The following is a 27,654-nucleotide window of genomic DNA, read 5'->3' on the forward strand; positions in this document are numbered from 1 at the left end:
TATCACTAATGAAATAACTAACCTCCATTCTATGAGTGTTTTCACCTGCAGTCAGTCCATCTGCTGCCAGGACGGAAGACAATGTAGCCTACATGCATAGACATTTTCCCCAGTAGGTAGCATCCTATTTATGGAATAGTTCTTGGTTATTTTATTTTAAAGACGGAATTATCAATTTTGTATTTGTCCGGGTGATTTAACTACACCTTACCTAGACATCGGTGATGCCAACAACAAATGAGTATTTTCCCTTTTCTTTGAAAACCTTTGATTTATATGAGAAGACTGTTCTGTGTACCTCAGTGTTCTACAACTTGGGGGAACATTTTTCTTCGTGTTTTACACATTGCCAGAATGTCTGACTTTGTTGTCTGGCTTTGTTCACAGCAGCACTGTAGTTTTCCATTAGTTTTGGGTTACAGTGTTCAATATTATTGTTTTAAATTATTCTCATTTTAAGCAGAATAGCTTCAAAGCTATTCATTGAAATTAATGATAAAAATAAGGATTTTACAAGTGTGCTCAGTTGTAGCAAAAATAAGTCTATTTTAACCAGTAGCTTTGTTTTTGCACGTTAAGGTCAGAAATGCACATGTAATGCATGTTGGAGTCTGTTTTAAAGGTTTTACCACCTGTGTAAAAACTAACATCTTCAATGGTTTTATCTGCTGTTATTCATGCTACACTACATAAACATTTTTTTCCTAAATGGTACAAATTTATAAACTGTCATTTTCACTTACTCAGTTTTTGTAAACAGCGTACTACAAAAATCAACCCTCTGAGGAAGAAATAATCATTTATTTATATTAGAAATAATTTCTACACCAATCTTTAAAACTCAAAACCAAGCAAAAACATTGGTAAGATACATAGTATCTATTTGGAACAAAGGTTTTTGTACCTAATTTGTTTCATTTTAATAAAGACAACTAAAAATCATTCAACTGCTTCTGCAATGATTTTATAGCAAATATTAAATTTGTAAGAGAATGTTTTACAGCACTTTAAATTTTTTAGGCCATTTAGCAGAATAAGTAGCTTCCAAAAGAATCCTACCACTTACCTCACTTTGGCCGCCATCTGTCAAGCCTCATCCCCACAGGCCTGCCCGGTGCTTTCCCCTCCCTCGTGCGGTGCCGAGCAGCAGGCTCCAGCAAGAGGACACCTCACAACTCTCCAGTTGGCCCTTCCAGGGGGTCATGTCAGCCTGCACAGGAACTTCCCTCAAAAGCCATTTATCTGCTTTTAAACTCCCCCTACAGAACCGAAAGTGTTCCTTTCCCCTCGGTATGTTCTTAGGAGGAGGAAGAATGACTGAGTTTTAATTCTTACCCTAGCTCTTGCTTAGAGACCCACTCAGCTGATCTTTACCCCAGGGATAAGAATCTAATAGGACCATAACTGTATTCGGTACACTGAATTAATCTGAAATTACTACGGAAAAGGAAAGTACAGCGCACCTGCCAGCCGTGCTCCTCCCCTGAAGGACCTTCCAGCACCCACGAGGCCGCCCGTTCTGTAACTGAAGGCTTAGCCAGGCCACAGAGGAGCAGGCGCCTCCAGACTGAGCTTCTGCAGAGACTCTGCCCTCATCACCTTTGTGCCCCGTTGGCCTGGCACAGAAATGTTGGTTGTTCCCATAAATATGCCGAATGCAGAATATGAAGGCATCCTGGTACTTCCTTCGTACTACTAACCCAGCTTGTGCCTCCACCTGCGTTAACGGCTCACAATGTGAAATATTGCAGGAAAAGAGGGGAAAGGCCTGCTGGAATTTTAGATAATCTTATGAAAAGGAAGCAGTTGTTTTCAACCGGGGTGATCTGGGGTTGTCACGCCAGGGAGGTGCATACAATGTGCGGGACAGCCCACCTACAACAAAAAATTCTTTGGCCAAAAATGGACAGTATGAGATTGAGAAAGCTAAAGTAATCACTTGGATAATCGAAGTTATTATTACCCTAAATCCTTTAACAGATTGCCTACCTTAGTCTATGTCCTTCAGACTCAACTTTAAAAGAGAATACAGTTACAATGTCCTCATTCCTCCGACATAAATGACAGACTCAACTATAAAAGAGAATACAATGTCCTCGATGTAAATGACAGCACATACAGTGAGGCTTGTAACAATCAAGGGGAAAGGAGTTACCACTAAAAACTGTCTGTCTACAATCTGAATTAAATGAAAATACTGGGACTTCCCTCGTGGCACAGTGGTTAAGAATCCACCTGCCAATGCAGGGGACACGGGTTCGATCCCTGGTCCGGGAAGATCCCACATGCCACAGAGCAACTAAGCCCGTGTGCCACAACTACTGAGCCCACGTGCCACAACTACTGAAGACCACGTGCCTAGGGTCCATGCTCCGCAACAAGAAGCCCAGATACCACAACGAAGAGTAGCCCCCACTCACCACAACGAGAGAAAGCCCGTGAACAGCAAGGAAGACCCAACACAGCCAAAAATAAAATTAATTAACTTATTAAATAAATAAATATATTAACACACCCATTCCACCGGATGTCACTTACTCCCTGATGGGAACGAATCCCTGTTCTACACCACTACTAAGGATATCTAAGAGAGTCTAATAATTATATTGTACCAAGAAGTAATTCGGGGTCTACTCACAGTGAAGCCAGATGGCAGCACTCCACCAACCACTAGGGTCTTCAGCACTCTTCCCCAGCATCCGTTTTCAGCTCTAGTGAAGGAAATGAGCAGCTGTGTCAAGGCCAGTACAATACTTACTAGCTCTGAATTGTCAGGACACAAAAGACCAACAAGAGGGAGCTGGTTTCCAGAGTTTGGCTTTATTTTGCAGTACAGAAATCATCTGGAGCCATTGTGAGACAGACATCATTGAAGCAGAGGCTCTGTCAAATCAATACTGCGTTGCAGCAGCTTGGTCCATTGAAGAAGCCACACCTGGGATACAAAAGAAGCTTCTACGTTTACCTGCTTTATGATAGTTTCTTTCCCCTCTGCTCTCATCAAATTTATTAGATTAAAACACCGCACACAGGCTTCCTCCAAAATGACTCTCAAAGTCTGGAGTTTGGTTAGACTTGGAGGCCCACATAAACCCAGCTTGTGGCTATGCTGCCTGGGCACTGTTCTAACACTTGATGTAAATGTAAAGGGGTGGGGAGGAGTGAGGGATACTGTCCCCAACGATGGAACATTCGATTCCGTATCTCCTTAATGTCAAGAGGACAGATGGCACGCAAACTGTACTGACCCAGCTCTTGAGCAGCAGAAGCTCATAACTGCAAAGGCTACACTGATTAAAAGATACAAATACTGTATCAAGTTCTCTGTATCAGTATCACAATGTTTTAAAACTGATCCTTCACTAGAAAAAGCAAGCCAGTATTGGTTAAATTGAACAGAATGTGGGAACCTGCCAATTCTGAAGAGCCACTCCATGAAAACAAGTTAATACATGATATTAGAAAGGGGAAGAATATTTACTGGTACAGTGCTCTGCAATCTCTCAGCTTTGATTACAAAAGCAGGCCTTACAATATTGATTTCATACAATATGCATCATTTGCCAAATTTTAAGTTTGTCCTAATTCTATATACAGACAAACAATCAATCATGCATGAAGACAAAGACATTTTCAGACACGGGGAGACTTAGAAATTTTACCTTCCACAGATTCTTTCTGAAAAAGTACTTGAAATTGCGTTTTGGGGGGTGGGGAAAAAAGAAGAATTCTTGAAATAAGAGGACCAGCACCCAACACACAGTTGGATCCAAAATTTCAATAATTTGAAAATAGTTCCATGATAGTTATTCTGCAGAAGACCTAAAGCAATTTGTACAAATTATGGGACTCCAAGAAGCATGTCTTCAACAAAAATGTAAATTTTCTTTAACAAACGATTGATTAAGAAGTTGGATGATCTTAGAAATAAGAAAACATAGGGTTTCTTTTTATTTCTCTAACGTGAAGAGAAAAGCAATTGGCAGCTGCATGGAGGGAAAATAGGTGAAAAGTCTCCATGCAGACATGCACAAACTAAAGGTAACATGGTTTTGTGCAACTGATCTAAAAAAAAGGGAGAGAAAATCCATTGGTCCTTGAAATTTGGAACATTCTAAAAATGGCATAGATTCAGATATTCAGATTTTAATTTTTAGAAGCAACTAATGGACAAAACAGAAGTGGGCTTTGGGTTTTTTTTTTTTACTGCAGTGACAGACTGAAAATGTTACCATCTTGAATTACCTAAAAATACTGGAATAAGAGTAGGAGCATAAAGAAAGAAAAGAATAGAAGATACTATTTTAAATTGATGGATATAAAAGTCAAGGTAACCAATAGAGAAATTTTAAATATAATTAATAAAACAATGGAGAGAGTAGAGAAAGGAAAAGTGAAATATAAAGAAGCTAAGTTTCACATTTGTCGTATCAGAGAAGCTGATCATCGTATCATCATCAGTGTATCATGGTGATGATTTTAATCCCCAAAATTCATAATCCCAATTTTCCATAGATAATGCTCTTCATTAGAGATGTACTTCTGCCTATACTTCCTTTCCTATGGTACAAAGTCTGCTTCCTCCAAATTCATGTCCAAATGTTTGTGGTGTCCCTTCTGGCTTTTCCAGTCTCACTTCTGTATCTTGTGCCTCTCACTGGCACTTTCTGAGGCAGCCCCTAACCAGACATCTTAGTCCTCACCATAAAAGACAACAGAGTGAGGCGGGAAATGCCAAACGACAAGACCTGCCCGCCGCAAGCTTGAGAGAGGTAGGGGACCCGCTGCATGTCACCTCAGGCATGCTGGTGAGGGAGAAAAGTGTTTTGCCCCTGAGTTTGCCTGCTGTGCCTCTGCCTTTAGTCTCCTGCTGTTTGTGTTTGGAAAGGGTTTCACCGTACAGGTTTAAGCCAGGGAGCAAGAAAAGTACCCAGCTGATTTTTGCAAGAAATTCTAGATTTTCAATCTCTACCTCCCTCACCACTCAACTCTTTCCGTGTATTCATTCACAGTCAAGAATGGAGCAGCTGTAAATAGCTTCTTTGACTGAGATCTCATCAGAGAAGCTGGAAAGCCCACGCTCTCAGAGCTAAGGGAGGCACTGGGCAGGAAGGCCAAGACAGAAAGGAGGAAAGAAAAATGGAAAGCAAAGAAAACGAAAATACATCCACAATCTACATAGTACTGCAGGGCTAGACATTTGTAAAGCCCTTAACATGTTTCTATATTTTAACCACTTACTGAGCACCTTCTACATCCCTTACTCTCATTTTCTATGTCAACCCCCCCCCACTACATTCCAGCAACATTGACTTTCTTTCTGCTTTTAGAGCATTTGAAGCTCATTCCTATCTCAAGGCCTTTGTTCTCGCTGTGCCCTATCTCAAGCATGATTCCTAAGCTTAAGCTTGTTTCATGGCTGTCTCCTCATCCTTCATTTCTTAACTCAGAGTCACATCTTCAGAGAGGTTTTCCTTAATCACCCTATTTACTGCAACACGCCTTACCTCTCAGCCATTCTTTACCACATCATATTTATTTTCTTATAGCATTTGTTTGTATCAAGAATTATATTTATCTTGCTTGTTTGTCATCTATATTCCCCCACCCACCAAAAAAATCCACAGGTACAGGGATTTTTATCTGTCATTTTCACTGTTATATCCTCAGTACCCATACTCCTAGCCAGGCGCATGTTATATACGTTATTATTTTATTTTTATTTTATTTATTTATTTATTTATTTTTTGCGGTACGCGGGCCTCTCACTGCCGTGGCCTCTCCCGTTGTGGAGCACAGGCTCCGGACACGCAGGCTCAGCGGCCATGGCTCACGGGCCTAGCCGCTCCGCGGCATGTGGGATCCTCCCGGACCGGGGCACGAACCCGTGTCTCCTGCGTCGGTAGGCGGACTCTCAACCACTGTGCCACCAGGGAAGCCCACGTTATTTTTTTAAATAACACATTCCATACATTATGCTAAGCTCTTTACATAGGTAAGATTGTTTACTCTTTACAGTGTAATCTGTACTCTTTGCAGATAAAGAAATTGAGTCACAGAAGGAAATAACTTGCCCAGTATCACACAGTAAGTGAAAGTGGAAGCTCATAGATTCAAATCTAGGTTTTTAATCCTAAAACCCTTCTTCTTAGACACTATTCCATACTTCCTGAAATATGCAAGGCACTTTCAAGAGGCAGTGAATATGGGAAGCCATGAAATGTGGTCCTTGCATTTGAAGGACCTGTAGAACTGGTTGGGGAAATATTATGTTTACATAAAGAGACAAATTATAACAACCAGAGGCAGCTGCTCTCATGATAGTCTCTGTGATCCCCCTGCCTTCATAACCTTCTAGTCATTCTGCCCTTGCCAGTAGGGTCATGGCCGGCAGCCAAAGTTTTTGGACGACTACAGCTGAAGCTGCCAAGTATTTACAACTCTTAATTCTTACTCTTAAAATCGTTTAAAAGGAATTTTATGTGTTTCAAGCTTATCGGATACTGTTTAATTTTTCCCAAGTTTGTGTTTAAGGACCAGCTCCTTGTGAATTATGGAGACTTTGGTTTTTGTTTTGTTTTGTTTTTTTGAAATTTATTTTTATTTATTTTTGGCTGCGTTGGGTCTTCGTTGCTGCACGTGGGCTTTCTCTAGTTGTGGCGAGCGGGTCTACTCTTAGTTGCGGTGCGCGGGCTTCTCATTGCAGTGGCTTCTCTTGTTGTGGAGCACGGGCTCTAGGTGCGCTGGCTTCAGTAGCTGTGGCACACGAGCTCAGTAGCTGTGGCACACGAGCTCAGTAGTTGTGGCACACAGGCTTAGTTGCTCCGCGGCATGTGGGATCTTCCCGGACCAAGGCTCGAACCTGTGTCCCCTGCATTGGCAGGTGGATTCTTAACCACTGCGCCACCAGGGAAGCCCCAAGACTTTGTTTTTGATACAGACTTCTGAAGCTGTCCCCACATGTCTTCTTCACAGGGTCTGAAAGGGCCTAGGAATGTACTATCAGGCTTTTCAGGTGATCCTGATACCCCGCTAAGTTTGTAATCAGTGAATAATGACCGTAAATTAACGTTTACTTGATGACTCAGCGTCTTTTTATCTGTGCCTGTTATTAAACTACAAGTTCACTGCAGCCATAGCCAGTGCAAGTGATGGTCACCACTTCCCTGGGTCTCAATTTCCTCATGTGTAAAAGTAAAAATAAGTTGGATTACATGATCTCTAAAATCCTTTTTACTTCTAAAATTCTAATTCTTCAAAAAGGAGCTTTCCCAGGATGTTTACTAGAACATTGTTTCTTTCAGGAATGCCCCAGTTGTTATTTGCTTCTTTCTCAAAAAAGTGGAAAGACAAATAGATTTCTAAATAACTTTCAGAGGGCTGTAATATGAGGGCCTTCCCACAAATCTAATTATTAAGTTAGTACCTGAAACAGCTTTCTGAAGTGTGCCTTATCCAGATAAATAGTAATCTTCATCTTTCGCTTCATGAGCTTTGGTCTCATCTCTTAACATTCACAACATCATCTCTCATTTCTCTGTAATCAACACAGTATACAGCAGCACGCTCCTCGTTTCTTGCCCCTGAAGCTCACATGTACTACATGTTTATGGATGGCACAGGAGGAAGTAGGCATGCATCAGTTTGTGCTATGGTAATTTGTAAAGCCTAAACATTCTTTTCCATCATGTAGCCATTGTTATTTTTTAAGGTTTCTTCTGACAGGATTCTAAACATAGTAATGTTAAAAACTGTCTTTAAACATGTTAAAGCCTTAAATAATGTCTATATAATATGTCATTTTAATTATTTCTTCTAGGAAATTTCATTTATAATATGTTCAAATTATGAACAGCTTCTAGTTGAATCAATAAAGGTAAAGTGGCAAACAGAGCATTTTAGGGAATTCCCTGGTGGTCCAGCTGTTAGGGTCCGAGCTTCCACTGTAGGGGTCCTGGGTTGGATCCCTGGTCGGGGAACTAAGATCCTGCAAGCCATGCAGCGCAGCCAAAAAACAAAAAATCATTAAAAAAACCAGAGCATTTTAAGAATATATATTGTAAGGTATTAATATTCCTTTAATGGGATAAGCTCTGCATCAGCCTGTTTATAGCTTTGACTTCCTGAGATAAAGTTCTGAAATGCAAGCACAGCCAACCTATCTTTATAATGATTAAATCGTCAGGAACTTGATTCCTCACTACTTGCTAGAAAAGAATAATTCAGTTTCATCAGAACTATGAAAGTGCTCAGTGGTAAACAGAGCTTCATGAAAAAGTAAAACACTATCATAGATTGCTAACTGTTTTTCGTTTCATTCATCTCCATTTGTTCCCTGTCCACACTCCTCTCTACCCCCTGCTTTCTCCCTCTCTCCTCTTTGTCCCCACAGAGGTTCGCACACACACACGCACACACACACACAGACACACACACAGACACACACACATTTTCTTTTCCAAATGCATCCTTTAATGGGAAATCTTAAAAATGAGACATTTAGCTATATAAGTAGCAAATCCATGCTTAGCAACAAGTTCTGGAAATAATTTGGCCAGATGTTCTTTTTGAGCCTTAATGACATCTAAATGTGAATTAATATTCCATCGATTCATCAAAATTTTCCAGTTCTCATTCATGTCAGATTCTATATATGCAGTGATCTTATGTTCCAGACAAACAAATAGAAATGTGATCTGACAAACTCACACACACACACACACACACACACACTCTCACACACACACACACACACACACACACACACACACATAGATACATATAGAACTCTTGAAATAGGATAGCCACAGAATAGCATTTTTATATGTGTTCCCTCTACACCAGCTGCTTTCAACCAGAGACATTTTTACCCCTTAGGTGATACTTGGCAATGTTTGTAGACATTTTTGATTGTCACACTGGGCAGGGAGGTTGCTACTGGCATCCTGTGGGTAGAGTCAGGGGTGCTGCTAAACATCTTACAGCAAAAAAGCCCCCACAGAAAAGGGTTATCTGGCCCCAAATGTCGATAGTTCTGAGGTTGAGACACCCTGCTCTACACAGTGGTCTAAGGCATCAAATAAGGGGACAGCCAAACTCTTCATTCCATTCCCGGCAACTGACTAGAAAAGAAAGAGAAAAAACACATACCTCCACAATTCCATTTAAATCTCTTTAACCAAAACTAGTTACACGGCTACACCACAAAGCTTTTATTTCCACCCTGAAACCTCTAAGCACTTTAGAAAGGAAAGACAGATCTAGTCCCTCTATTTTTAGTTTATAAGTGGTCTTGTATTCTCACTGTCCTATCCATCTCCCCACAGTGTGAGTGAAACTCTTTGCCAGATGGTGTAGGAAAGATTTTGATAATCCTTACCTCACCTATTCTGAAAATAAGTTTCTGCAGCTTCTGGCCCGATGTTTTGTGTATTTCACATATATTAAAAAGACAGTGTGGTTACATGTTTTAGTATAGCTTGTCTTGTTTTAAAAATTATTATGAAGACAAATAGCAATCTGATATACAGCAGTAAGGTCTAGGTTTTTTGTTTCCATGTAGGCATATTTTGCTGCATATTGATAGCTTATAGATGATAGTAGAACTTTATAGTTGGAGAGACCATGGAATTTAATTTCCCATTTTCTAATATCACAGTTCATCAAATATAAGATGCCATTAATTGTAAGATATGCTATTACATTCTGTACCACTAAAAGAAAAGTGTATGCCAATTGGAAATGACATGCCCCCAATCATTAAGACACATCTCAGTTTGAGAGACATCAAAATGTGGAAAAGGTACATCTTAGAATTGATAAAATACATTATTTTGTACTACAATACCTTTTCCTCTTTCTGAGATAAAAGCCATGTGTCTTGTTATTCTATAAAAATCCTTCCACGATAATGTAATAAGGCATACACGTTGGAAAACACATAAGTGGTGAGAAAACCAGGTTAAGAAAGTAAACCAACATCTTATGTAATTCTAAGTTCCCTTTTAGGTTATAAGTGCACTGGGTACTTTGCTAACTGGACAGGATTTTTTTTTAATCCTGTTTTGTCTTATTCTAAATGGGGGAAAGTTACAAGAGATATTATAATGAATAAAAATTAACTGGATTTCAATTAATTATAAGTATCAGTTAACTATAAAAGAGAAAGAGACTGCCTTCTTTAATAAAAAGGAAGGAAACTGTTTTTTGGAGAAAATGATCTTGGGGTCAGATCACATTTAAGCTAATCTCTGTTTTCTATAAATTCTACCTATAATGAAGGTAATAAAACTAGGTGACTCCTGTGATTGCTTTGAGACACTATAATATCCTTTGGTGTAAAAGAGAAAGTCAGTCATGGTTCCTACACTAAGTTTGGTATTGTAGAAAATGGGGCTGGGGGGGTGGGTACCTGAGAAAGACTTTTAGCCAAGAGCATTAATTTTTTCCTAAACTGAAGAAGTATTTTATAGAACAGCCTATCCACCTAAATCTTTTCATAGGTCAAGTTTTAGGAAGAAAGACTTGTTAGATGAGTAAATGCCCAGCCAAAGTAGAAATTACACCAGAAAAGGTTTCTTGCTAAAACTTGAAAAACGAATAATACTAAAAGACCAGCAAAACAAGCCAATGTACGTATGTGCCATAGCTGTGCTGGGCAAGAGCCTAATGATGCTGTTGTCTGCAAAGTGTCCGAAACATAGCCCCAAGACGGCTGAACTGCCTGTTTGCACATAGTGGCCATCAAGCTGCTAAAGTTATCAAAATTCCAATGTACTGTTTCAGTAATTCTGTTTAAATAACCCTGTGAACATCAATCCAGAGCTGAATAGAGAAGACAAACAAGGCCCTAATGCTTCTGTACCAACCAAGTACAAATAACACCAACAGCATACTTCTTGGCATCCCAGTATATTACAATATAATCATAAAACACGGTGCATCTTGGAAAAAGGTAGCCTTAAAACCCTGAACAGTGAACAAAAACTGATGCTTTTATGAAGTTGAAAGTAAAATTTGACTTAGCCAGCAATTGAGGCCATAAAATCAGTCTTGTGAGGCATGAGTTCTCTCCCCAGAGGGGAGGCCCAAACTCCTGTCATTTATTTAGCAGTCTTGAAATCCCATTTCAGCTTCCGAATGCGTGTTCTAGAAGGTGGCAAGATAATGCTGTACCACTGCTACACCACACTAAATAGCCTCCTTTGAAGTATTAACACCAACTACAGAGTTAAGTCAGAGACAGGTTGTTTTTAAACAGTAAGTAGGAGCTTCAGGATGCCTAAACATTGATTACCTTGGGGGAAATTACACAAGTGTACTGAGGCCCTTGGTTTAGAAATCTGTGAAACAGCTTCTTGTTGACTTTAAGTAAATTTCAGGTGATCTTTCAAGATCTAGAAACTCAGATCATGCTTATTCTTATTTTGAAATGGAGTTCTCATTTCCCTTAGTATGTATACTTAATTCAGTGTACACCGAGAGGGCTTTCTCTAAATAGCCTGTGAGTAAATGACCATGATAAAGTTAAACACTGAACATATATGAACATGATCTGCATTCAGGTGAGGATACATTAACTGGTTTCAGCACAACCATCGAAACTTCACAAGTTAAAGTGACACATTTAGTTATGTACATAATCATAGACTTTTAGATTATAAGGAGCCCAACAGGTCACCTAGTCCAGCCCCCTTTAACTTACAGATGAGGAAACAGGATTAGAAAGGCAACTGCTGCCCATGGGAGCACCATAGCCAAGGATGTGGTCCAGGCTGGGGTCAATGTCTCCTGTCTCCAAGGCCAGTATTTCCCCCGTGATCCACTGTAATTACAAGCCTTCGCAATAATAGGAATGAAACTAAGTCATTATATAAATTATAAATTACTATAAATCATGTGACTTTAATACAACTAAAAGTGTTCAGTATTTAGGAAGACAGACGCTGTGACACAAAATATTTACTGAACTTCCTGTGTGATAACAGTCCTTCATTTAGTCTTTACAAAATCCCAAAGATACACTTTACTATTCACAGCTTAAAGATGAAATAATTGAGACTCAAAAGCCTCAATAGCAGAAGTCCATCTAAAAACTCTGATCCATTACCCAGGTAGACAGCTCTGTCGTGTTCCTGTAGGTAACCTCTTCACCACTACCAGTACCCACAAGAGAGACAGGGTATGTTTGGCCTAGAGCAAGATGGTCATTTCTCTAATACTATGTAAATTGCCATCTGCAGAGATCTATACCAGAATCTCTGATGGAGGTGTGTGGGCACATGTTTGTGAAGGAGAGAGAAGTAACCCCTCAGGAGTCAGTGACTCAGTGACACCAATGTTACTTATGTAAGTTTCTAAAAAGGCGTTTCCACACTATTGTGGAAAAATGCACACCTGACATTCATTTGGTGTCCTCTTCTTCTGCACGTTCCTCCCCCATCAATATCATTTCCACAAGGTACTGCATTTATGTGTATCAGTCCTGTTTCCAAAGCCTCCTTGTTGCCCGTTGGATAGGTCGCTTAAGAACTCATAGAACAAAGAGTTATAAAGGTATATGGATATCGCCAAGTCTCTTTCCACGTTTTAATTGTGCAGAAACTGATTTTCAGACAGGTAATACAGCCAGTCAGAGACAAAACTGGGACTTAGGGCAAAGTTCTGACTCAAGTCTAATACTCTTCTCTCTATACAACATACTTGATTATATGATTGGCCAAAAAAACAAGTGTCTGTCACGTATTTGGCCAAATATATTAATTATTTCAAGCCAATACCATGTTACATTTTTAATAACAAGGTGAAAACAAAATTGGTAATTAAGAGATAGCAGCATAGGGTAGTAGAAAGACAATACAAGCCTCATAGCTAGATAGATCTAAATTTAATTCACGCTCCCTAATTTACTAGCTGTGTTGCCCTGGGCAAGTTGCTCAACTTTCCTGAAGTTGTAACTACCTGAGAATACTAAGAACTACATGCAGTGGGATATTTATAAAACATCTGACACATAGTAGATGCTCAATATATATTGGTTCCCATTAATTCTAACCCACCACAAAAGAGCTGTGCCACTCTAGCAAATTCCTTTAGCCCTCTGGGTCTCACTTTCCTCCACTGTACAATGAGAAGAGGAAAGAAACCAAATGAATTCCAAAATCCCTTACGGCTCATCAAGTAAGAATTCCCAAAGGTTCCTTTACCTTAATTTAAATTCAACAAACACTTAGGTACCTTATATTCATCCTAGGCACTAAACAGTTCCAACCACCACCAGGAATATGTCTATGAGTTCATTAGAATGGGCTCAAACTCCATAGTACTTTAAGTTCCACACAGAAAAATTAGTATACAAAAGCAAAGGACTTAACTTTGAAGAAAACTCTGCAAGGACATCACAAACCTAAGATGATAAATAAAAATAATTTAGAGTATACCTTAAATTGTTAGTCTCTCTTTTTTTTTTTGCTGGGATAGAAGATGAGAACTTAAGTGTTTATACTATAGGTCTATAACAAGACTCAGGAGCCATTTAGGTAAAACACTAATGCCATTTTGGGGGGGAAAAAAAAGAGCAATAAACTTCTCTTCACATGTGAGTCTTACACTAGGCCTTAAAATTTAAGAAACCTGTGTCATTCTGAAGCAGAGGGGAATAAAATTTATTCTGAGAGGTGTTTTACAGTGATAAGCATTAATATAAGAAGGTAGTTGACCATGTTTTCCACATTACTTTTGAATTTCATATTTCAGATTTGAATTCTCTAAAAATAAAATATAATTTAAATCTTGAACCTTGTAAGTAAGACCTGGCGAAATATTAGCTGAAATAGTAACTGAAGTTAAATGAAAGTCTTAACTACAAAGTTTATCCTCCTCTTCTCTTCCATGAGGAAATCATTAGCAAATTTTTTTTATTACAGATAAGGCTTTTTGCAAATAACACTCTATAGATTCAAAATAGATTTAAAATCATGATTAGAGCCTAGCCATGGTTTCTCAGAAATTCATTTGAGGTTTACCTGTTACCATACCTGTACAATATTATTCACTTACGTTATAAAAGTTTAGAATACACATCTTAGGTGATAAAACATCAACAACATCAAAAACATTTGCCTTTTATGAGTATGAAGAGACAGAAAAGGCCCGTTGAAATTTATATATATATATGGCATAGTGTGAACCAGAGGCAGAAGGCCTGGATCCTATTTCTGCTGTTGTTAAAAGCTCGATATGTGATTCTTGGACAAGTCACTTCACCTTTCTTATCTGTTTCTTTATGAAACAGGAAGAACCATCTGATCTAAGATTTCTTCCAGTTCCTATAATTAACATCTGTGCGAATCCTCAATACAGTACTTGAGGAGCATGGGACATGGGGCAAAAGTACTCACAGGAGAGCACTTATTCTGCTCTTCATGCGTGCTGCTAGGAGGAGCCAGATTCTGTAGAGAGCCACACACTAAATGGCCTGGCTTCGTGCCTTGGCTAAAGAACACCATCGATGACTTGGAAGGCACTTAAAGAGACTCAGCCAGAGGAAACAATCTATTTTCTGAACATAGTCCAAAAATTAGATAGGGTCGTGTGAGCCTACACAACATGACCCCTGGTGTCTCAGCCTTTTATCTTGGCCTGCGGAAGGCCTGAGTTCATGTAGGTGACCTATGGTTTCTGAGCCTTATGAGAAATACTTCTGAAAATGAATGGTTCTCATCCCCAGTCTCACATCTGACCCTTGAAAATACATATATTTTTATGCAGCAGCTGCAATACATGCAGCACTCATAGGACACCTTCATGAGACAGAGTTTAGATAGTGGTTAAAAGTGTGAATCGAGCTCAAATCCTGACTCTGCTGCTTAACTGCTGCGTGATCTTAGGAAAGAAGCTTAATCTCTCTGTGCTTCAGGTTCCTTTTCTGTAAAACGGGGAAACTAATAAAACCTAACTCAGGTTTGTCGTGAGGCTTAATCAAGATAATACATGCAAAGCAGTTAGCACAGAGCCTAACATAAAGTATCAATATACGTTAGTAAGCTGGGTGAATGGATAGATCAATCGATCGATTGATCAACTGATCTTTCAGTCCTGGGCCCTGGGACTCCCTGAAAAGGCTTATGCGAAGGCCAAAAGCAATTTTCTAGCAGTGAATGGCATCTGCAGATCTTTTCTGAGCAAATAATATAGCAAAGACTCAAAGCTGGGCTCAGCTTTTACTAATAGGATCCTACAGAAATCAGGAGGAAGTAAGATTATCCTTAAAGTAGGAAAGAGTTACGCTGGTTTAAGACAAGATCCTTTAAAGAGATAGACACACACAAAAAACATTTAATATGGTCATACAGAATTAGAGAAAGGAGGTTACTTTTCATTTATACCTTCTCAAGTGTTGCCAGCATTAAAAGCCACAGAGTTTTATAACTGGATGGCTCCCTAGAGACCATCTAGTTCAACTCCCTTACTTGATAGGTAAGTTGTTGAGGCCCAGAGAGATTAAGCAACTTTCTCGAGGTCATTCAGCAGTAAATAACAGTGCCAAGACAAATAAGCTTTCTGACTCCTCCCATTTGCCCACCCAGTACTCCCCCTGGTAACTTTCACCAGGTCATCATCCTGTCCTTGTTGTACCAAAAGGGCATTAAAACACACACAGGTTTCTCACTTTTGCCCAGTTTCCCAAAAAGTACAGAAGCAACCTCAACCCCCAAGACCTTCTTCCCATTGGGAATTGGGGAGGATACCAGTCAATCTGTGGCCTTCTCCCAGGCCTTCTTTGGAGTTTCCACTCTTTCCTTTCTGTTCCTCATGTTCACTCAACAGGGCTACTTCTAAAAGTCCCTCACCTCAAAAATCAGGCACGTCCCAGGGCACAAGTTACCACCTGCTAATCTGCAAATTCTCATCTTCCCACAAATGCTACACCTTGAGGCAGGAAATACAGAACTATTACTAAATTTTCTCTGAGCTCCCTGAGTGCATTCAGTGAGAACTGATCCCTCCCTCCCTAGGATAACTCAACCAGGTTCATTTATAAAGTGTGTGTATGTGAAGGGCCAGAGAACCCTTAGGTGTGCCTAACACAGAAAACAGGAGAAAGAGGGGACCAAGGAATGGGAGATGGGTTGAGGGAAGGAGGGAGACAAGTAGAAGGAGCGCACCTGTCAAACGGCAAAGTATGGATCCTAGAGACAGCTGTGCTGCTGGGACTGACTCACTGCTGAAGGGACAGAACTGCCCAGGGGATTGCAGCGTTTTCATTAGGCGCTCTGGTAACTGACTAACAACAGACTGGCGCCTCAAACTACACACATAGGAGGAAGTAGGTAGAGGCTATCCCGAAGTAGCGGGAATAACGAACTCTTTTCTTCCCACTCCCTTTCCTACTCTTGTGAGTTGGCACGCCACTCTGTGCCTGGCTGGCATGCCCTGAGCTTGCCAGGGTGCAGTGCATCACCCCTGACCGGGAACTCCCCTCCCTGCTCTCCCGAGGGTTAGAGAGAAACATAGGGCATCTCTCAGCTCTACCAAGAGCTCCCGTCCCTTGCCCCTTGCAGGGGAACTGATTTGAGAGAAGAGCTTTTGCTGAGTGTCTGAAGCTGACAAATGCGGGGCACTTCTTGTCCCTAAGCACTTGCGCCTGCGTGGGGTGTCCCTCAGCCTGGGTCTCTGCTTTGAAGGTGGGAGGCCTAAATGTCACAGCCACAGTGTTCCTTCCCCACACGCGCACCTACCCATGAACCCGGAAGGAAGGCTTTGCTTTGATCTTTTTTCCCTCCCTACCTGAATTCCGGGACCAGGTTAGGCTGCAACCCGTAGAAAGCAGCGGAGAGAGTGACCAACCACCCGGGCTTGTAACTGCCGTTCTCGCACTCCAGATAAGGCGGAGACCACTTGACGTGGCTCTTGTCCCCGCTAAGACCGTCCCTGCGCCGCCAGCTGTGGCCCAGGCCCCGGGGCCCCTGATTGGAGCCGCGGCGGTGCAAGTGAGTCCTCCACTTGCGCCGGAGGCCGCGGAACCACTCGGTCTCCAGCGTGGCGTTGGCCAGGTGGTGTGCTGAGGAGGACAGGTCCTGGAGCAGGATGCGACTCTCCTCGCGCGTGGCCTGGAGGAAGACCTGCGGGGCTGGGGCGGACAGCGACTCGGTGCTGAAGGTGATGGCCGCCCGGGAGATGCTGGGCTCACCCTCCAGGAGGCTCCGCACCAGTGCCCGGTACCACTCCAGGTCGTCCTGCGAGTTCTGCTCCCGCGACTTATTGCTCTGTAGCATCATGTTGAGGAAGTTGGTGGCGTGTGTCAGCGTGTCCAGCGCCCCGTGCAAGGAGGAATGGGAGCTGGCTAGGGCAGGCGACTTCCCCGGCAGGCCCGCCAACTCGTAGCGGCTGGAGCAGTTGGCTCGCTTCAGCTGGTGGGAGTCCCCGGTGTAGAGGTAAGAGGCCACGTCCATGGGCACCTCCTCGGCGATTTTCTGCGCCAAGATGGTGCCGTCGGTGGAGCGGCTCCAGGGAGCCGAGGGGTCCGAGGCAGAGGCTCGAGCCGGCTGCTGGGCGTGCTGCTTCGCCCTCAGGGCCTTCTCTCGAGAGGAATCCGTCCGACTTGGAGGGTCGCGGCTGGCGCCGGCAGCTCCCAATCCCAGGTGAACGAGCAGGAGGCAGCAGAGTAAGGGGTTAGCCATGGCTCCCATCTGCCTCGCAGCAAGGAGAGGAGGTAACGGAGGGAGTCACTTTTTAAATTTTGGTCGTCAATCTATCAGCACTAAGACTTTTTCTAGGAGTCTTCCCCCTTTTCAGCTGGCACCCAGTCCAAAAGGACTTTAAAGTAGGGATGTTCTGAAATACGCGCGGCTGACTGAGCTACCGTCGCAGGAGATCAGATCACCTGTGGCAACGCCGGCTGCTCCTGCTCCACCATGGGTCTGCTCGGGATTGCGCACCTCGCAGCCTGGAGCCCGGCAGCTTACATCCCCTCTCGCCGCCGGCAGCTATAGTTGGCCTGCTTACGTCTTTCTGCTTAGCAGCTTCCACCGCCGCTCTCATTGAGGTGTGTTAAGGAGCTGCTGCTGCTGCTGCTGCTGCTGCTGCTGCCGCCGCCGCCGCGGCCGCCAAAGACACTGCTCCATCGTCTCGCCCGTGGCAGGTCGTTCCCGCCTCCCGGCTCAGGCTCCTCCTCGTCCGCTTCGCCCCGAGGCGCGGAGCGCGCGCGCCCAGACCCGCACCGCGAGCGTAGCAGCTAGGGTTTCTTTTAAGGCGTTTGTCTTTCCGGAACCACGAGGGCTAGGCAGCTGGTTAATTGGAGTCTTTAAGTTTGGCCACAAACCACACTCCTGCCTCTCCCTGCTCTCGGGAGGAAAGCCGGTTTAAAGAGGCGGCTTGGCCGCAACCAAACCCTGGTAGGGCGGCTTCAAGTCGTCTTGTGCCCTGTTTGGCCGGCTCCTCTGTCAATCAGCCGACTGCCGTTTGTTGGGCTGGTGCGGGAGCTGTCCAGTGCTGAACCCGAGGCGCAGGAGGAGGCGGTGGCGCGGAATGCAGCTTCGCTGAGTCCTTTCACCCGCTCGCGTTCCCTGATGACTCGGGAACCTGAGGGGGTGAGAGGTGGGGTGGGCGGAGTGAAGGGAGAAGCAGACTTGTGGTGGCTCAGAGCGAAGGAAACTTGGATGTACCGAGGAGGAGGGTGTTGGCATCTTGCATGCTTAGTTAAATCAGCCTTTCCTTTTGCCTGGTAAAGAGGGAGAAAGTAGTTTTCATTTGTGGCTTAAATCGGAGGGAAGGGACGTAGGATGGAGACGTGTCCTCCAGAGCATCTGCTCATTTTGGGCAAATTATCAAATCTTCTTCCTTGTTGTCGGTTAAAGAAATGATTAAACCCTACTTGCCGAGGTCTTCGCTATAAGGGAGTAATGGAGACATCTACCGGCTGAACTTTAAGGGGAAAATGCCATATTAAAGGAGCCTCTCTGCTTGAAAGGGATGAAGGGGAACCTGTGGAAGTGTAAGCAAGTGAATATGTGGAAGGGAGAGAATATGTGCCGGGGCAGGACTCGGACTGTGAGAGAATGAGAATGAGTCTGTTGGGCGGGAAGGGAAGCCATTCTGACTGGGAGTTCCTAGAATTAATGGATGTAAGAACTAAGACATCTGGTTAACTATAGGTTGGGATGTCCCAGCAGAAGAAAGAAGACCTGAATAAGTATGCCAAGACCCCCCAGAATGATTGGAAAATCCCCTAACACAGTCTAATGGTTTTATTTGAAGCTTTAATAGGGTCTTCTGACATTTTCATTCTGAAAATACTAATTAGTACTTTGGATAGGTATGGTTTTATGCACCTCCACCTTTCATATGCACCTCCACTTTCAAATTCCCCAAGAAAGACACAGGATAGAAAGTCTCAAATTCATTTCGATTCCCAACTTAAAAAAAAAAAAAAAAGTTACCTGTGGCATTCTAAGGTAGCACTGCTTAGATTTGCTTTATCCTTTCATTTTATTCTTCCTGTTGAGAAAATACCTAAGCACAAAAATTTAAGCTCCAAAGAGCAAAAGTTTGTCTGCATTGGTCACTGTAGCATCTTGAGCACCTAGAACACACAGATGCCTGGCACATAGTTGGTTCCCACTAAATATTTGCTAAACTAATGAATGAACCAGAAGATAATGATGATGAAGCTAATTATTTAGGAATCCATCTCCTTACCTAAGAAGAGAAGTCTGCCTGATGTGTCAGTGGTGAGGGCTTTTGGAATAAGACATAGCAACCAGTTTTCCAAACTGCAGTGTATGGTCTCCAAGGGAGTTTTTATAGCTTTGCAAAGAATGGTTATTAGATTTGTGTTTATTTACAAGTAGAGTTCATGTTCATATCTGACTTGTTTAAATTTTGCTTTGCAGTGTATACGCTTTTGCCAAATAAAGGTCATCCCAGTTTAATCCTCTACTATAGCACACGTGGCAATAATAGGAGTTTCTGTTTGTTTAATTTATCAGAGTATACAATATGATTTTCTATTTAGTTGTCTAAAGACTGGTGTAATTTCATCATTAATTGATTTTTTTAAAGAAAACCTGTATAACTAATTAACAATCCTTTAAAATTTTCTAGTATTGCATTTTAAAAGGAAGATATAATTTTATTAGTCAGTCCTTCTATAAGTAATTCAATGACTTAGCATAATTGAAAGATCTGGGTTCTGGTCCTATCATTATTTTAAGCAAGATATATGGACATTAACAATATATTTGAAGTTTCTGTGTCTCGGGATGCAAACTGTATGTGGGCCTCGTGATCTGACACTGAGGGAGTACTGAAATGACACCTGAGCCACTCTCCTGGAGTGCCAGTTCTTCCCCTAGTGCACAGCTAACAAGAATGGAGCAGGCTATGAGAGGCTCTTGCAATTTGGGCATTCCCTTCAGGGGATCACCTTCAGTCCACACTGCCAAACAACAGAGGTGAACTAGTTAGGTCTAGAACAACACTGCCCAATAGAAATATAATGTGAGTCACAAATGTGATCCACATATATAATCTCAAATGTTCCAGTAGCACATTTTAAGAGTAAAAAGAAAAAAAGTGAAATTAAATGTAATAATATATTTTATTTAGCCCAATAGACCCAAAATGTTATTCAATAAGTAAACAGTATGACAGGTATTACTGAGATATTCTACATTTTTATACTAAATCCTCAGAATCCAATGTGTATTTTACACTCACAGCATATGGAACTTCATACTAGCTACATTTCAAGTGCTCAATAACCCCCTGTGACCAGAGGCTACCATAGAATACAAGCTCTGGAAGATAGTACATCGTGGTCTAGAATGATCTAGAAAACCTAGGTTTACTCACGATAAGGTACCATGGTCCAAATGGTCTAGGAGGCCTGTCCATTTAATAGATCTGGAGTCAAGGAAACTAACTGAGTAGATAGACAACCCTACGTCTATGTCAGTGTCTGTCACTGAAGGAGATCATCCAAAAGAAGTTATCATAGGGGACCAAGATATAACACATACTCATACCCCTCTAAGCAGACTACAAAATTCCACAGCAATTCACAGACATATTCATTCAACAAATGTTGGCTTAGCCTCTGCTGTGTATCAGGCATCATGCTTAGTACTCGGGCAGACACCTGCATGATGGACACATGGACCTCACAGTCAAGTGTATAGAGAGAGAAACAATAAAAAAGCAAACAAATAAATTTTAAAATTACATATTGTGATCAGTGCCATGAAGAAATAAACGCTGTAAAGTTACAAAGAGTGCATGGTATGGGGGCAGGGAGATTCTTATAGAGAGAGAGAAAGAAAAGGAAGACTTCTATGAGGAGGTAACAGTTGAGCTAAGATGTAAAAATGAGGAGTAGTTAACTAGGTAGTAAGTAGTAGTGAACTAGCTAAGGGTAAGATGAAAAGAAACTTAGCAGGAAAGAGAAATGGGAAAAGATGACTGCATTAAGATGAAGTTCATATATAATATAAAAAATACAAACAATTGAGACAAAAAGAAAATCATTTTATAGGATAATCAAGTGATCCTGGCATGAATAGCACCTCTGTCCCACCAATTACACGAGCGTGATTTGTAGAGGAGATAAATATCCTTGTGTAGCCTCAAGTTAAGAGCTAAGTTATCTAAATGCATATTAATACTGTGTGGGAGCTTGACTGTAATAGGTCAGTGTATACAAGACCTGTAGGCCCTGTGTGACAAGGCCCAAAGCGTTTTCATCACAGCCTGAAAAGTCAGTCTAACTGCTTTAGAACAGTCAAATTTGCACTGATGAAAAAGCATTATGCAGTGGAGCTTTGAGTTATTAGTTGTCAGTATATTATTGATTTATCATTACTGTAAAAAGGAAGATGTGATATTAGCATATCTTTAAGTAAAAGAAATTAAAGGAGGTTAAAAAAAACTGCTGAGACCAGATTTTATGTGAGCAGTATAGGTAAAGTTGTTTCTAAAATTTAAGTGCTCCTTTAAATCATTTAAATCAGCAAGGATTAGGACAGTGGGATATGGCGAAAGGACACTGGATTGGCAGTTGGGAGACCAAGCTCTGATTTCCACACTGCTGATGTCTAGTCATGTGACTTTTGACAGTTTCCTCAACCTCTCTGAGCCCTTTTGCTTCATCTTTAACATAAGAGTGATGTATTAGGGACTTCCCTGGTGGTGCAGTGGTTAAGAATCCACCTGCCAGGGCTTCCCTGGTGGCACAGTGGTTGAGAGTCCACCTGCCGATGCAGGGGACACAGGTTCGTGCCCCGGTCTGGGAAGATCCCACATGCTGCCGAGCGGCTAGGCCCGTGAGCCATGGCCACTGAGCCTGCGCGTCCGGAGCCTGTGCTCCGCAACGGAAGAGGCCACAACAGTGAGAGGCCCGCATACCGCAAAAAAAAAAAAAAGAATCCACCTGCCAGCGTAGGGCCCATGGGTTCGAGCCCTGGTCCAGGAAGATCCCACCTGCTGCGGAGCAACTAAGCCCGTGCGCTACAACTACTGAGCCTGCGCTCTAGAGCCCACGAGGCACAACTACTGAAGCCTGTGCGCCTACAGCCCATGCTCCGCAACAAGAGAAGCCACCGCAATGAGAAGCCCACACACCGCAACGAAGAGTAGCCCCCACTGTCCGCAACTAGAGAAAGCCCAGGCACAGCAACGAAGACCCAGCGCAGCCAAAAAAATTTAATTAATTTTTAAGAATACTTAACTTAAAAAAAAAATAGTGATGTATTAGATACAGCCACAACTGAAACAATTTTAGCTGAGTGATGGATAATGGTCCAGGTATATTTTTCGGAACTCATCATTTTTGATAGTTCTAGATTTATAATGTAAATGTTATTTTTAGGTTAAATAATGCTAGGTCTCAGTAAACAAAGTGGCACAACCCGAATCAAATTCTTGATAAAGCAAATAAAGCCACAAAGAAGCAGCATAATCTGTCAATATAACACAAAATCAGAAATCCAGTTCTTATTCGTGGTCTTACTGAGATTCTGGATTTCCCTGAGCTTATGCTACCCCCCGTGCCTCACGTTCCCATTTGCAAAATGAAGATCATAGTCTTTGTTATCCAAGGGTGGTGGTTTTGAAATTTCTGGGTGAAGAAGTGTCACTAGAGAATTCTGATCACTGCTGTAGGTCTGGGGGGAAGTTAAGAATCTGCATTTTAATAAGCACCACAGGTGGTTTTGATGCAAAAAAGCCATGGAGCACATGCTGAGAAATGCTGCTTTGAGCCATGGAAAATAACTCTAAGATAATAGGGGAGAAGCTCTCCTGGTAAACAAAAAGCTGTGCTGTAAATTGTGAAATGTACCCTGTGGGGGGAAAAAATGAAAATAACACCTATAAAGAGATTATCATCATCACCTAATCATTTATATAGCACTTACAGTGGCCAGGCATTGCTCTAAGGATTTTACACACTTTAGCTCATTTAGTCTCCATTACCACACTGTGAGTTTGGTACAGCTACCATTTTACAGATGGGAAACAAACAAACAAATGAATTGCCCTAAGTACTACAGCTATCTGGCTCCAGATGTCATACCCTTAATCACTACACCAGTGGTTCTCAAATGTTGATACACACTAGATATACCTGGAGAACTTTTGTCAAAGCACAAATTAGTGGCCTTAGCCCCAAAACTGCTGACTTGGTAGGTCTAGAATAAGGCCTGAGAATTTGCATTCCTAACAAATTCCCCTGTGATGTTAAAACTGCTGGTCCAGGGAACACACTTTGAGAACCACTGCTCTGAGATGTGCTTTTCATCATTATAATCCCTGACTTTTTGGTAACACTTTTCCATCCATTTAATGTGGAAAGAGGAGAAAGTCAAATTAAGGGATGAAAATATGCCTGAAATCTAGCAAGAAAAAAAAACTATTTCTAACTGAGAAAGCTTACTCAAGATGTTTGTGTTTTTTACTTAGCAGTTTATTCTCATCTGCCTCCAGTTTACCCTTAAAACTCTTACTCCCTGTCAGCATCGCTTCTAACAACACTCCTGCTCTTTCCAGAGTCGTCTCCTCTGTTTTTCACTGTGAAGTCATGACTTGGGCTGTTCCTGCATTCCCAGTGAAGTGCAAACACAGTATCATCTATAGAGTCACTAGGGCTTTGACCCAAATTGCTAGTTTCCCTAATCCCCTTACCCCCATGCACACAAAATGGTTCTGTAAACTAAAGACACTTGAAGAACTTCCTGATCACAAGGGAAGAAAACGCCAGGAAATGGCACTTATGTTAGGAGAATCCTGAATGTGCTGAGGCGAAGTATGTCTCCAAACAATGTCCCATGACACTGACCTGACATTCAGCAGTGCAGGAAAGGACCAATACGACCTTCACAAAAAAATTACACCAAATTAATTATTCAAAGCTCAACTCCATTCAATGCAAGGATCGTCTCTTTTTCTTATTAAGAAATAAGAACAACCAAAAAATTTGAAACAAAGTTTACCGAAATATGGACTTTGTGGATAGCAAAAGATGGGAAATGGATTATTTTGTCTCTGCTCGATTTTGCCTGCTTCCCTTGCTGGAGGGAAGCCCCTCACACCATATGTACCCATATGTTGTTATAATTCATGATATAGCTTTCATCAGCATAGTACCTTGGGCATAATGGGGGTTTACTTCATGATCAGTTTAGGACTCGTCTCTCCATCCGAACACAGGAGCTTCTGCAAGTTGAGATCTTCAAGTGCCCAGGATCATGCACACATAGGATACACTAACTAATGACAGTTCCTCATTGATGAAGAGCAGAAACTTGTAAATCCAAACAAACTTATAAAGAACAAGTTTAGAGTAGTAAGCTGCTTATAAACTTTTTGCTGTTATTTTAAAAAGCTTGAAGGAAATTAATCCAGTAACGTTGATATTGTTGAAATTGCAGACATCATCTTAACATCAGGATTGTATGGAAAAGGAAAACAAAGAAACATAACATGGAAATATATGCCAACAAAATGTGAAAGAAGACAATCACTGCACATGTTTCAGGAATAGCCGCAGGCTAAGAAAATGACAAACCTAAGTATGAATCCAGGTACAAAACAGTTCTGCAAATCTATCGTTTTATTTTAACAGTAATATTATGTATGCCTACTTAAAAAAAAAAAAGTTTCCTCCAGACCTCTGCTGCTATCCCTAAAGAAAAAAAAAAAAAAGGAGGCAAAGAAATTTACTTTAAGATTTCCTATCTAATCTGTGGTCAGTTGGTCTCTCCTCCTCTTCCTCCTCTTTCTCCTCCTCTTACAGACAGTAAGTGCTCAATGACAGATTAGCTGTAAGTCTGGGTTGTCCCCAGGGAAAGGGAAGAGAGAACGTCCATACCTGTGAGACAGTTATTGACGTTTACTTAGAAGTGTCTTCTTTTGATTGCTTTCGGTACTAGCATTTAAGTAGGTCTGAGGCAGAAGCCTGAGTCCTGTGGCATATATAAATCATTTCCACTTGTCCTTTTGATTTACCCTTGGGAATCAATAGTTTCAGGGAAAATTTTGCCTGGTCTTTACCAACAACTCCCTATTCAAACACAGGAGAATTTTAGAGAAGTTTTGGCACAGGAAGCTTTCAGTTCCTTTTGTTCACTGTGTCAGTGAATGTTCTTGGGTGATGGGGCTGGCTTCCAGTCTATATGGCGATCATTTATCACAGTGTGTGCGGAGGGATGGGTTCTTCATGAGCATAGAAAAAGCAGACTAGGGAACAAAGGCTAAAAAGAGAAACAGTTTTCAAGAATCTGCAGTATCATGAAGACCGAATGTGATGAAAAGTAGCTATCTCAATTGTTTGTTTTTATATCTCAAATCAGATATTTTAGAGTAAAAAATTAAAATGTAACTAAAAGTGAAGAAAGAAGTAAGAGGGACTTCCCTGGTGGCACCACGGTTAAGAATCCACCTGCCAATGCAGGGGACACAGGTTTGACCCCTGGTCCGGGAAGATCCCACATGCCGCAGAGCAACTAAGCCCGTGCGCCACAACTACTGAGCCTGCACTCTAGAGCCTGTGAGCCACAACTACTGAGCCCACGAGCCATAACTACCGAAGCTCGCGCACCTAGAGCCCATGCTCCACAACAAGAGAAGCCACCACAATGAGAAGCCTGCACACCGCAACAAAGAGTAGCCCCCGCTCACCGCAACTAGAGAAAGCCTGCGTGCAGCAACGAAGACCCAACACAGCCAAATAAATAAATAAATTTATTAAAAAAAGTAAAAGAAAGAAAGAAGAAAGCAATAAGAAGGCTTTTCTGAATGTCAGGGTTGTTTTTAATTGAAATGGATTAGCCAAGAGCAGAAGAGAATATCTTTCCTTGAAGAATAATTTGTGATCTCCAGTAGAAACTATATCCATGTATCAGAAATGAGCTATATTTAATTCTGCCTGGATAGACAAATGAACCAAATGGTCATTGGAATCTATTCTTCTCCTACAGTCCTATAATAGACTGAGGAATATATCCTGTTATGTCCCTACAAACAAGAAAACTAGTGCAGGCATATTTAACCCAAGTACTTCTTTTAGGCATCAAAGTCCAATCTCTTTGTGCTACCACTCTTCTCACACTGCATTACTCAACCTGGCATTCAAGGCCATTTACTAACTTTTTTTCCCCATCCCACTAGTCCTCCACTACATTTTGGAGATACTCCATTCTAACAAAGCTATGCTGTTTACACTCTTCCTTTATAAGTAATTTGCACACTCCCATCCTATGTCTGCCTTTGTAGAAGTTAATTCTGTGTATTGAGAAAACTTCCACAAATACGCTTCCTCTCCTTTAAGACCTTTAAGAACTGCCAACACTTTGAATAGACATTTCTCCAAAGAAGATATACGATTGGCTAATAAGCGCATGAAAAGATACTCAACATCATTAGCCTTTAGGGAAATGAAAATCAAAACCACAAGATACCATTACGTACCCACTAGAAGGGCTATAATAAACAAGACAGATGATAACAAATGCTGGTGAGGATGTGGAAAAACAGGAGCCTTCATATACTTCTGGTGGGAGTGTAAAGTGGCACAGTCACTTTGGAAAACAGATTAGCAGTTTCTCAAAAGAGCTGAACATAAACTATCGTGTGACCCAACGACTCTACTCCTGGGCATTTGCCCAAGAGAAATGAAAGCAGTATGTCCACACAAAGACACACACATGAATGTTCACGGCAGCTTTACTCACAGTAGCCGGAGTCCAGAAACCACGGACAAGGCCCATCAACTGGGGAATGGATAGACACAGTGTGGTACAGCCATATGGCAGAATCCTAGTCAGCCATAGCAATGAACAAATTGCCCGCACATGCCGTGTCACGGATAAAGCTCAGAAACGTTATGCTAAGTGAGAGAAGCCGGACCCAGAGACCACACGTTGTATTGAGATGCGATGTCCAGAAAAGGTAAATGTATGGAGACAACAGGTGGACTAGTGGTTGCTTGGGGCTGGAAATGGGAATGAGAATCAACTGTAGGAAAAAAAAAAAAAAAGAATCACCTATAAATGGGCACAAGGGAATCTTACTGAGGGGGATGAAAATGTTCTAAAACTGATGATGGTAGCTGTACCACTCAGTAAAGTTATTTCCAGTAAAGTTATTTAAAATCATTTGAGT

At 41.7% G+C, this 27,654-nt stretch overlaps 1 pseudogene; it reads right to left on the bottom strand.

The window, feature by feature from the left end:
• On the bottom strand, nucleotides 1-25,144 carry LOC149750398 (metabotropic glycine receptor pseudogene; annotated as a pseudogene).
• Between the last annotated feature and the right edge of the window lie 2,510 nt (nucleotides 25,145-27,654).

Source organism: Delphinapterus leucas, chromosome 2, assembly GCF_059928025.1.
Source record: "Delphinapterus leucas isolate spDelLeu-1000000601 "Yukka" chromosome 2, BTC_Dleu_Yukka2, whole genome shotgun sequence".
In the NCBI taxonomy this organism is placed as follows: Eukaryota; Metazoa; Chordata; class Mammalia; order Artiodactyla; family Monodontidae; genus Delphinapterus; species Delphinapterus leucas.